The sequence below is a fragment of the Ursus maritimus genome, unplaced genomic scaffold, assembly GCF_017311325.1.
Source record: "Ursus maritimus isolate PB19 unplaced genomic scaffold, ASM1731132v1 scaffold_1, whole genome shotgun sequence".
NCBI lineage: Eukaryota > Metazoa > Chordata > Mammalia > Carnivora > Ursidae > Ursus > Ursus maritimus.
The window spans coordinates 32,259,949-32,272,740 of NW_024423343.1; positions in this window are offsets into that span (position 1 = coordinate 32,259,949).

Below are 12,792 nucleotides of genomic sequence, written 5' to 3' on the forward strand. Positions count from 1 at the left end.
ACCTGAGCCGAAGGCTGGCGCTCAACCGACTCAGCCACCCAGGCGTCCCCTACCATGCATTTTTCCTGATCATAACACTATGAAACTAGAAAAAAAAAACCACAAGAAAAAATCTGGAAAGAACACAAATACATGAAGGTTAAATAACCTGCTACTAAACCATGAATGACTCAAACAAGAAATCAAAGAGGAAAGAAAAAAAAAATACATGGAAATAAACGAAAATGAAAACACAATGGTCCAAAATCTTTGGGATGCAGCAAAACTTGCTCTAAGAGGGAAGTTTATAGCAAATTTTAGTCTTACCTCAAGAAGCAAGGAAAATCTCAAATGAATAATTTAACTTTACACCTAAAAGAGCTAGAGAAAGAACAAACAGAACTCCAAACAAGTGGAAGGTAGGAAATAATAAAGACTAGCAAAAATAAATGACATGGAAACTAAAAACAAACAAAGAAAAAAAACCAATAGAACACATCAATCACCCCAGGAACTGGTTCTTTGAAAAGATCAACAAAATTGATAAACCTTTAGCCAGACTCATAAAAAAAAAAGAAAAAGAGAGAGAGAGGACTCAAATAAATAAAATCAGAAATGAAAGAGGAAAATAACAACCAATGTCACAGAGATACAAAGAGTTATAAGAGAATATAATGAAAAATTATATGCCAAAAAACTGGACAACCTAGAAGAAATAAATTCCTAGCAACATATATCCTCCCAAAACTGAATCAGGAAGAAACAGAAAATTTGAGCAGACTGATTACCAGCAATAAAATTGAATCCGTAATTTAAAAACTCTCAACAAACAAAAGTCCAGGACCAGTTGACTTCACAGGTGCATTCTACCAAACATTTAAAGAAAAGTTAATTCCTATTCTTCTAAAACTATTCTAAACAATGGAAGAGGAAAGAAAACTTCCAAATTCACTCTATAAGGCCAGCATTACCCTGATACCAAAATCAGATAAAGACACCACAAAAAAAAAGAACTACAGGCCAATATGTCTGATAAACATAGATGCAAAAATCCTCAACAAAATATTAGCAAACCAATCCACAATACATTTAAAAAATCACTCACCATGATCAAGTGGGATTTATTCTTGGGATGCAAAGGTGATTCAATATTTGCAAAACAATCAATGAAATACATCACAGCAATAAAAGAAAGGATAAAAACCATATGATCATTTCAATAGATACAGATAAAGCACTTGACAAACTACAATATCCATTGATGATAAAAACCCTCAACAAAGTAGGTCTAGAGAGAACATACCTTAACATAAAAAAGGCCACAAATGAAAATTCCACAGCTAAGGTCATACTCAATGGTGAAAACTAAGAGCTCTTCCCCTAAGGTCAGGAACAAGACAAGGATGTCCACTCTCACCATTTTTATCCAACATGGTACTGGAAGCCCTAGCCAGAGCAACTAGACAACAACAACAAAAAAATAAAGAGTACCCTAATTAGTTAGGGAGAGGTCAAACTTCCACTATTTGCAGATGACATGATACTATACATAGAAAACCCTAAAGACTCTGCCAAAAAACTACTAGAACTGATAAATGAATTCAGTAAAGTTGCAGGATATAACATTGATACACAGAAATCTGTTGCATTTCTATGGACTAATAATGAAGTAGCAGAAAGAGAAATTAAGAAAATAATCCCATTTACAATTGCACTAAAAATAATAAAATACCCAGGAATAAACTTAATTGAAGAAGTGAAAGACCTGTATCCTAAAAACTATAAAACATTGATGAAAGAAATTGAAAATGACACAAACAAATGGAAAGATATTCCATGCTCACGGATTGGGAGAACAGTTATTGTTAAATGCCCATACTACTCAAAGCAACCTATTTAATGGAATCCCTATCAAAATACCAATAGCATTTTTCACAGAACTAAAACAAACAATCCTAAAATTTGTATAGAACCACAAAGACTGAATAACCAAAGCAATCTTGAAAAAGAAAAGCAAAGCTGGAGGCATCACAATTCCAGACTTCAAGTTATATTACAAAGCTGTAGTAATCAAAACAGTATGGTACTGACACAAAAATAGACACACAGATCAATGGAACAGAAAAAAAAAACCAGGGGCGCCTGGGTGGCACAGCGGTTAAGTGTCTGCCTTCGGCTCAGGGCATGATTCCGGCGTTATGGGATCGAGCCCCACGTCAGGCTCCTCCGCTATGAGCCTGCTTCTTCCTCTCCCACTCCCCCTGCTTGTGTTTGCTCTCTCGCTGGCTGTCTCTATCTCTGTCGAATAAATAAATAAAATCTTAAAAAAAAAAAAAAAAAAAGAAAAGAAAAAAAAAACCAGAAATAAACCCACAGTTATATGATCAATTAATCTTTGACAAAGGAGGCAAGAACATACAATGGGAAAAAGACAACCTCTTCAACAGATGGTGTTGGGAAAACTGGACAGCTACATAGAAAAACAAAACAACAACAACAAAAAGAAACTGGACCACTTTCTTACACTATAGACAAAAATAAACTCAAAATGGATGGAGCTAGAGAGTATGATGCTAAGCAAAATAAATTGGTCAGAGAAAGACAAATACCATATGATTTCACTCAAAGCAAATGAACAAAGCGGAAAAAAGAGGGAGAGGGAGACAAACCAAGAAACAGACTTAACTATAGAGAACAAACTGATGGCTACCAGAGGGGAGGCAGGTGGGGCAATGGGGAAACAGGTGAAGGGGGGAATAGGTGAAGAGCACACTTATCATGATGAGCACTGAGTAATGTATAGAATTGTTGAATGACTATATTGTACACCTGAAACTATTATAACACTGTATGTTGACTATAGTGAAAAATAGATTTTTTAAATGAAAAAATATATATACAAAGAACTCTTTAAAAAAGCTTTAAAAAGTAAAATACACAAAGGGGTGCTGGGTGGCTCATGACCCCAGGGTCCTGGGATGGAACAAGGCCCACATTGGGCTCCCTGCTCAATGGGGAACCTGCTTCTCCCTCTCCCTCTGCCCCCTCCACCCCTGCTCTTGCTCTCTCTCAAATAAATAAATAAAATCTAAAAAAAAAAAAAAAGATTGAGTAGGAAATACTCAAATAAATAAATAAATAAAAATCTTTTTAAAAAATGGGCAAAAGATACCTCACTAGAAAAGATATACAGATGGCAAATTAACATATGAAAAGATGCTCAACATATATGTCATTAGGGAATTGCAAATTAAAGCGACAATGAGATACTGCTAGATACCTAATAGAATGGTGAAAATCCAAAACATTGACAACATGAAATGCTAGCAAGGACGTGGAGCAACAGTCATTGCTGATGGGAATGCAAAACGGTACAGCCACTTTGGAAGGCTGTTTGGCAGTTTCTTACAAGCTAAACATACTCTTACTAATGATCCAGAGATTGTACTCCTTGATGTTTACCCAAATGAATTGAAAACTTATGTTTACCCCAAAACCTGCACCTGATGTTTACAGATTTGTTCAGAATTGCCAGGTCTTGGAAGCAACCAAGAAGTCAACCAAGGATAAATAAACTGGTACTTCCATACAATGGAATATTCCTCCATGTTAAAAAGAAATGAACTATTAAGCCATGAAAAGATACAGAGAATACTTACATGCATATTACTAAGTGAAGAAACCAATTTGAAAAGGCTAAATACTGTATAATTCTCATGAGAAGACATTCTGGAAAAAGCAAAACGATGGAGACACTAAAAACCCAGTGGTTACCAAGGGTTAGGAAGAGGGAGAGATAAATAAGCCAAACCCAGAGGGTTTTTAGGGCTGTGAAACTATTCTGTTTGATACTATAATGGTGGATACATGTCATTATACATTAGTCAAAACTCATAAAATGTACAAGAAGAGTGAAACTTAATGTAAAGTATTAATTTGGGGTGATAATGATGTGTGAATGTAGATTAGTCAATTTTAACAAATGTACCAGTCTGATGTGAGATGTTGACAGTGGGAGAGCCTGCGGGTGGGGAGGCAGGGAGGAGAGGCAGGAGGTATATGCTAATTTTCTGTATTTCCTACTCAATTTTTCTATGGACCTAAAAGTGCTGTAAAAATAAAGTCTATTAAAAACAAAACACTAGAAGTTCACAGAGAGATGCATGTTGGATCAAGTTATCATTAGGAAACCTGTCCCCTACCAAACTTCTCATTTAAGTAAAAATCAGCATTCTCCTAGTTACACAAGCCAAATACCTGGGCATCATTCTTGACAACTTCCCTTACCTCATTCTCCACTTTCATTCATTCCTACTGAAGACATCTTACTATTTTTTCCATCACCATTGCCATCTCTCAAGGCCAAGCTTCGAGTATTTTTCTCCAGGACTAGAAATAGTCTAGCAGGTCTTCAAGAATCTATTCTTGCCAGATTTCAATCTGTTCTTCACACAGTAGCCAATGACATCTTTCGGAAACATACGTTTATGTCATTCCACTGCTTAAAACTTGGATTTTTGTGTGTGTGCACTTTGAATAAAAGCCTAATTCTTCAAAGCCGATCAGGTGTCAGTCTCTCTGCCAGCTTCAATTCACACCCCTCTCCCTTGCTCATCAAGCCCCAAGAACGTGAGCCTTCTTTCACCACTTTGCCTAATAGACTTCTTATAATTCTCTGTCTCTGGATTTGATTAATTTCCTTCAGATCCCTTTGAATTTTGTAAATTCCTATTTGTTTACTTATTATTCTCTGCTGATCTCCCATGAACTTGGAAGCACCATGAAAACAGGAGTTCATGGCATGCCAACATGGCGTGTCAACACTTGACCGCATGCCTGGCTCCAGTCAGCAGCTGGGTAGCAAGGACAGGGAAGTAGGGGTAGTACTTTCCTAGCTCAGGCAATAAGGGGCTGTGTTTAAAAACAATAATAAAAGCAACCTAGGAGTTGGTTTGCTTTTTATTATCACCACTAGTCTTTAATTCTAATAATGTCAGTTGATGGAATACTCCCTCCCAAATTCTTTTGTTGGTATAAATTCTGTACCAATTGTTGCTATTACTGAGTTTCGCTAATGAAAGCTTCAAATTAGCACATTTGTATTACTTATGCTTCAATAAACATTTTATTTTACATAAAAGTTAATTCCAATAATTCCCAGTTATACAGCAGGCCCTCGAGACATGCAGATTAATCCACACAGAGGCATTTTAAGAGTAAATTCACAACAATTTAAAATTGTAGCCTGTTTAGGAACCAGTTTATATCTGACTCCTGTAGTATGACATATTCTTGAATTTAAACAGTAGATTTAAAAAAATGATACCATGTGACTGTAGAGATTAAGATACACAATGATTTCTATCCTCTCATTCTATGTAATCATTTAAAGTTTCATTTATGTTTAAAGCTTAAAATTGTGAAATAGAATGCACACTACAAGATGTAACATTTTCATCTTGTTAGTGCGTATTTTAGTTCATACATGAACTGTTTTACTGAATTTGAATAATATCTTTAAAATTGAAATTTATTATTTTAAAATTATTATTATTTAATAAGCTAAAATATCATTATTCATGAACAAACCAATATATAGGCATAAGTTTTTCAATTTTTTTCAAAAAACACATTAAGGTAAATAAAAACTATCAATTCTATGCTTCCTTGTATTGTGATATTCATTTTATTATTTATTTATTAGTGTCATGATTACATATATGCAAAATTCAATAAAACAAAATTTTTACCCTCATGTTCTCATGCTCCTTTTCTGGTCATTATTATTGTTCATTTCATTGTTCTTTTTTTTTTTAAGATTTTATTTATTTATTTATTTGAGAGAGACAGAGAGTACAAGCAGGGGGAGGGGCAGAGGCAGAGGGAGAAGCAGGCTCCCACTGAACAGAGAGCCGGATGCAGGGCTCGATTCCAGGACCCTGAGATCATGACATGAGCCCAAGGCAGAGGTGCTTAGCCGACTGAGCCACCCGGGTGCCCCTCATTTCATTGTTCTGATTCTTATTAAAAATTAATTGTATAGGGGCCCCTGGGTGGCTCAGTCAGTTAAGCACCTGACTCTTGATTTTGGCTCAGGTCATGATCTCAGTATCCTGGGATCAAGCACCATATCAGGTTCCCTGCTCAGCAGGGAGTCTGGGGAGTCTTCTTGTCTCCCTCTCCCTCTGCTCTACCCCTATGCTCATGGGTGCTCACTCTAAAATAAATAAATAAATCTTTTTAAAAAATAAAAATAAATTAGCTGCATAGAGGAGGTGTGCTAAAAATTGATCTGTTCCAGGTTTAAAATATGTTAGAAATGACAATGATGGTGGATGGTCAAAAAATATTTGTTGAATGTATGAATTAGTCAATTTTAAAAGTAACTAACATTTAAGGATTTAATCTCTTTCCAAAATAACCAGCCTACATACTAAAGAGACAATTTTATTTCCACTGGGTAAAATCTACTTAACTTACAGAAGATGCAAGTCTAGACAAATTTTTTTCAAGTGGCAAAGCTTACCTATCCAGAATATGACAATGAAGTCAAGGTTTAACCTAGATCACAGTCAGAAAGAAATAATTTTAAAATGACCCACAAATTTTGTGAAGTAAGCCACCCACTTTGGAAATGCCAACTCCTGAGTTTACCAGACAAAGGTGTAAAATTGGTTGAGTATAGAAAGAAGCACTGAGTTTCTTCCAGTTAGTTCGCTGGAAAAATGTGGGAAGAGGATGCCTTTTCAGCAAAAAAGAATGGGCAGCCCTACTCAAACCAACTTACTTCCTTTACCAGTGTGGCCTGCTATGTTTCTAGGACAGTAAATTCTCTATGTTTTGCCACTTCTAACTTCTGGGTAACAATGTAAATGGAATAGATTTCCCACTGCTGTAGGGATCAAAACGGTTTTATGAATTCCAGTCTTTTCCGTTTTAATTTGTTGTCTGTCTCTGTTTCTCTCTGTTTCTGTCACCCGCCCCCCCCCCCCAACACACACACGGAAATATTGTTCCCTAATCCCAGGTACAAAGGGGATTTGGGTGTTGGCTCATACCTTTGAGATGTCATTGCTGCCGAGGGTGGAGCTTATCTGAAAAATTCAAGGACTGTTTGAATTATAAGGGAAGTTCTTGCTTAGTCTGTTTCAGTTAAAATGTAATCTTACAAGATAAAGAGTCTGAGTCCAAATCAATTTAATTATTTTGAAGCTTAGAAAGGAAGGAAGATTACTAATACATGTGTTTGCTTTTACTTTTTTTAATTGAGGAATTAATTTCATTTCTGTTTACCTACTATCTGGGGAGGAGTTTAATTACTTAGGCTGGAGGATAGCAGTAGATATGAAGCCCTTTAAATTTTGTCTTCAGTTGGAGACTTCCTAAGAAAGGCGTGGGAAAGAGCAGTGTAGAATAACATGACACAAAGATATAGTGTTACTTTCTATAAAATTGGCAGCTTTTATATTGCTTCAATCTGCAAATACTTTTCTTCTTACTCTCCCAAATTATACGAACACACATTAATTTGCATGATAAATGTGTTTCTGAAAAGACTATTTGTACTAGAGGAGAGCTTATTTTTAAGAAAAGTTTTATTAAATCTTTTAATTGACGAATCACTTTATAGTCTCTAAAGTCAGGTTTTTGGGTAGCAGATTTGTTTAGAGAGGTACCTCCGTATGCTGTATAATAAAACATACACCTTTTGAATCTGGCTCAAGTGTTAACCTAAAACGGCCAGTTTAGCAGGAATAGTAGCATCAGTAACCTTCCCCAAAATGAAATTTTAAATTATTCATTATATACAAAATTGAAGGTACTAAAGGCCTGATTTGGGGCCCCATAATTTAGGTGAAAACAAAACAGAGAAAGGTTAGCCATAAACGAGGAGAGCATTTCAAAATAAGACATATAAGAAAGAGGCTAACAGGAAGGTGAAGGAGACTTTGTAGTATAGAGAAGAAAAATTATAGGGGAGATTTTACGTTAACTTTGAAATTTATCTATTTAAAAGCATATCACCAAGGGCTTCTTTTGATGTGAACAACTAAAAGAATAAATAACCCAGAATTACAACCAAAAAAATTGTAGGTGAGGGGCGCCTGGGTGGCACAGTCAGTTAAGTGTCTGACTCTTAGTTTCAGCTCCAGTGGTGATCTCAGGGTCATGAGATCGAGCCCCACATTGGGCTCCATGCTCAGTGCAGAGTCTTCTTGAGATTCTCTCTCCCTCTCCCTCTGCCTTTCCCGCTCATGCTCTCTTTCTCAAATAAATAAATCTTTAAAAAAAAATTTCAGGTGAGAAACAGTACAAATAAGTCTTGACTGTGAAGGGAAAGGACACTGAGGTGAGTTTCTGAGAAGGCCAGTAGCACACAGCTCCACACATCTTGGTTCAGTTTGCCACGAAGCAAGGGACTTGATCTACAGCAAATATTTTTTTGAATGCCTCTTCTCTCTGGTCCTACCACCCTAAAAGGTGGAATTGTAATTCTTTCTGTCTCCTTTTCCTTCCTCAGGAATGGCCTCCCTTTTTAATTTTTGCTGATCATCTCTCCTACCAAGTTAAAAAAGAAACCATTAATAAAGAGAAGCCTTCTGGGGAGCCTGGGTGGCTCAGTCAGTTAGGCATCTGACTCTTGATTTCAGTTCAGGTCCTGGTCTCAGGGTCCTGGGATTGAGCCCCACATCAGATCCATGCCCACTGGGGAGTCTGCTTGAGGTTTCTCTCCCCCTCTCCCTCTGCCCCTCCCCTTGCGTGCTCTTTCTCTCAAATAAATAAGTAAATAAATAAATCTTTAAAAGAAAGAAAGAAAGAAAGAAAGAAAGAAAGAAAGAAAGAAAGAAAAGAAAAGAAAGGAAGAAATAGAAGCCACTGTAAAAACAACCAAGCAGGGTTCGATATGGGGTGATGGCTGATTATTCCATTTTGCATGGTGATGCTTACATAAAGAAGTTTGCTTTTGGTTTAAAGAAAGCCATATTGGGGGGTGCCCGGGTGGCTCATTCAGTTAAGCATCTGCCTTCAGCTCAGGTCATGATCCCAGGGTCCTGGGGTCAAGACCCACATAGGGCCCCCTGCTTGGCAGGGAGCCTGCTTCTCCCTCTCCCTCTGCCGCTCCCCCTTACTTGTTCTTGCTCTCTCTCTGTCAAACAAATAAATAAAATCTTAAAAAAAAAAAAACCATATTAGGACAGAATAACACAGTTTTATTTTTTAAATTTTTTTAAAGATGTATTTATTTATTTAAAGAGAGAGAGAGCATGAGCGGCCAGGATGGTGGGCAAAGGGAGAGGGAGAGAGAAAGAATCCCAAGCAGGCTCCACACCCAGTGCAGAGCTTGATGCCGGGCTTGATCTCAGTGTTGTGAGAAATCAAGAGTCAGACACTTAATTGACTGAGCCACCCAGCCTCCCCCACCCTTTTTTTAAAAAACACAGCTTTAAAAAAGATGAAGTAGTCATTTATCCCATGAATGAGTGTTCATGTGCTGGTTTCAAAGGAAGATGGAGGAATAATGAAGAAATAATAGTTGACTTCTTATGGACGAAGAAAAGTGCTCACCAGTGGAGAGAGTGAAACAAGTGGCCTTACTTCAGTTTTAGCCAGGGCTGCCTCTCCTCCTGGGTTATTCCAATATGCCAAGCATTTCCTCGAGGCCCTTATATTCAGGTAATGCCTGTGATGGAAGGTCCTAGAATGGAGAGGGGGTGGGGCGCAGACCGAAAGTTTACAAAGATTAGAAAGGTAACATAAATGAGTAAGACTTGATTGGGTAGAAGACAATTAGGAATTACTGGGTTTTAGAAGAGTCCAGGTCCCGCCAAAAAGGCACTCAAATAAAATCGAATTTTAAATATTATACAGGTCAAAGAAAGCACAGCTGACTTGGCAGAGTTCAACTATAGGCTCATCATGATTTTACTCCTTTCCTAGAGAATAGGTATTAAAGTATTACCCTCTTATATGTTAGGTATGTAAATGATACATATTTATATGATCCATACAAATCAAAACTAATTAAGAGGAAGATCTAGATAGAGCACAATTTACTAAGATTCTACCTGCCTTGAGACAGGTTATTTCCAGAACTTTAGACAATCTATGAATTAAAGGAATCCTAATTCTGATTTTTTAATTTTAATTCTTCAAATCAGTTTCAGGCTAGGGAATATAAAATATTTTTGTGTGAATCTGTTTGAAAGAATGAAGCTTTTTTTCCCATTGGTCAAAAGTCACGGAGTCCCTGGGTGGCTCAGTTGGTTAAGCGTCTGACTCTTGATTTCGGCTCAGGTATGATCTCTGGGTTGTGAGATGAAGCCCTGCATTGGGCTCCGCTCTGGGCATGGGAGCCCGCTTAAGATTCTCCTTCCCTCTCCTTCTGCCCGTCCCCCCTCTGTAAACAACAACAACAACAACAACAAAAAGTCAATTACTGCCCTTTCTGATATTGCCTATACAGCCTATGTGAGGATACATTCTTCATGTTGCTAAGAATTTTCAAGTTGAAAGAAGTCCTGCTTGAAACACATGGAAGACTTGAATTAATGTGTTATAGTAGAAACAGCTTTCAAATCCAAAAGGATTGATGTTTGGAAGATGGGGGTAAATAATTTCTCTTTTGAGAACATGAGTAAATAGTGGCTCAGATTTAGGTAATAAACAAAGTAATATTAAAAATTATCCAACATTCCTGAAATAGGCAACCTGAAGTCACATTCAAGTCAGATATAATCTATGATAGCTCAACATTCCCCTTATCATTTCAGATATTTTGGTTTATTAGGATAGATGTAGTGATATCTCTTTCTTACCTCACTATTATATTTTCATCTTTAATAAAGAAGATATCAGTAGCTCCATTTACCACCTAAAATTCTATATATGATCTTATAATTGGGGAACTTCCTGTCAGTTTATACATCTGAAGTCTTCTTCTTCTTTTTTTTTTTTTAATGGAAGCTCTACATCCAACGTGGGACTTGAACCCATGATCCTGAGGTCTAGAGTCACATGTTCCACGGACTGAGCCAGCCAGGCACCTCTATACATCTGAAGGCTTCTTAATGGAAACTTAAAACACAAAAGCTTTATAGCAATTAATACTTTTTTTCCTTATGATAATACATAGAGCAATTCTGAAGGCTGTTCAACAATTTTGAATATTGTTAAGATGGAATTTTAAGGTAGAAAATAATCAGAGAAGAGAAAATAAAGGGAGAAAACGATCAAATTTTTTTCTCAAAAAATTGGATATTAAGAAAGCCAAAGTCAATAATGGTGTTTTTTTTCTTTAATATTTAATTTATTTGACAGAGAGAAGACACAAGCAAGGGGAATGGGAAAGGGAGAAGCAGACTCCCCGCTGAGCAGGGAGCCCGATGGACGGGGGCTCAATCTCAGGACCCTGGGATCATGACCTGAGCTGAAGGCAGATGCTTAACCAACTGAGCCACCCAGGTGCCCTGTCAATAATGGTTTTTTAAAAACTCTTAAATCTAACTTTGCTTATAAAATGCCTTCATAGAGCTCTGCTTAACTTTGATAGAATCCTAGCAAATGCTAGTGTTGCATGAAAATGTTCAAACAACTCTGCATTGGACACCCCTGCCAGTGTCTCAGGAATTGTAAATTATGTTTCATCGCAGGACTAAAGTCAAGTCCTAACAAAGTCTTGTTTATTAAGTCCTGGCTTTGGTATTTGCGTTGCTCTGGGGAGAAGGGGTAACCTGTAGAGTTTCTGCCTAGTAGCCCCAGTCTCCTCTGCTAATGCAAAGCATTGGACTCTCCCAATGTAAATAGTGTTCATGGAGCCTGTTCTGCTTATTATTCAAATTCAATAAGAAAACACGTGAACCAAAGTTAACAAGACACATGTAGACATGCAAAAGAATGGAGAGCTCCTGTTCTTAGAACATGAAATAAGGGAGCCGCCTGGTGGGCAAAGTTGTACACTGTCTTCTTGCTGGGTACCTAAAGAATAGTGATTTTACTGTTAACATGACTGAAAAAGTAAAGAGTAAAAACACTGTAGTAAAAAACAAAAAAAGATAAAAGCATTTAGCTAATGGACCTTTTTCCAAACCCACTTACTCTCACTTTTTCTAAAATCATACCTGCTGAAAGTGGTTTATGGATAATATCAGTACTCATTTATTTAAAATTCTCCCCCTCTCTCTCTCTCTCTCTCACACATCTACACATTTTCTCGTTGTTTATCATTTTGGTCAGTTTTAACCCTAAAGAGATGCCCCAAATCTCACATAATAACTTCACTGAATGACTTGCAGTTAAATAACTTTCAAGCACTTAGAGAACTCAGATTAAGAAGCCTGATTGGCAGAAGTTAAATGAAAATCTACTTAAAAATTTAAAAACCAGGGCACTTGGGTGGCTCAGTAGGTTAAGCTTCTGCCTTCCACTCAGGTCGTGATCTCAAAGTCTTGGGATGCTACCGACATCTGGCCTCCTGCTCAGCAGGGAGCCTGCTTTTCCCCTCTCCCTCTGTCCCTTCCCCACCCCCAATCGTGCTCTCTCTCACTCTGCTCTCTCTCTCATATAAATAAATAAAATCTTTAAAAAATTTTTAAAAACTCCACTATTTTGGTATCAGCATATCTATCAATTAAAATCAGTACTTCAGGGACAGAAAAAATGGTAAGACACCCACCACGATGCAAAAGGCCAACAACCTAGTAAGAAAATAAAGTAAACAAGTAACTAGAAACTGTTTAGTAGAGTGGTGGAAGATAAGGCTGGAAAAGTTAATGGCTACAACTTGGAATTTCAGGCTGAGGAGCTTGAACCATT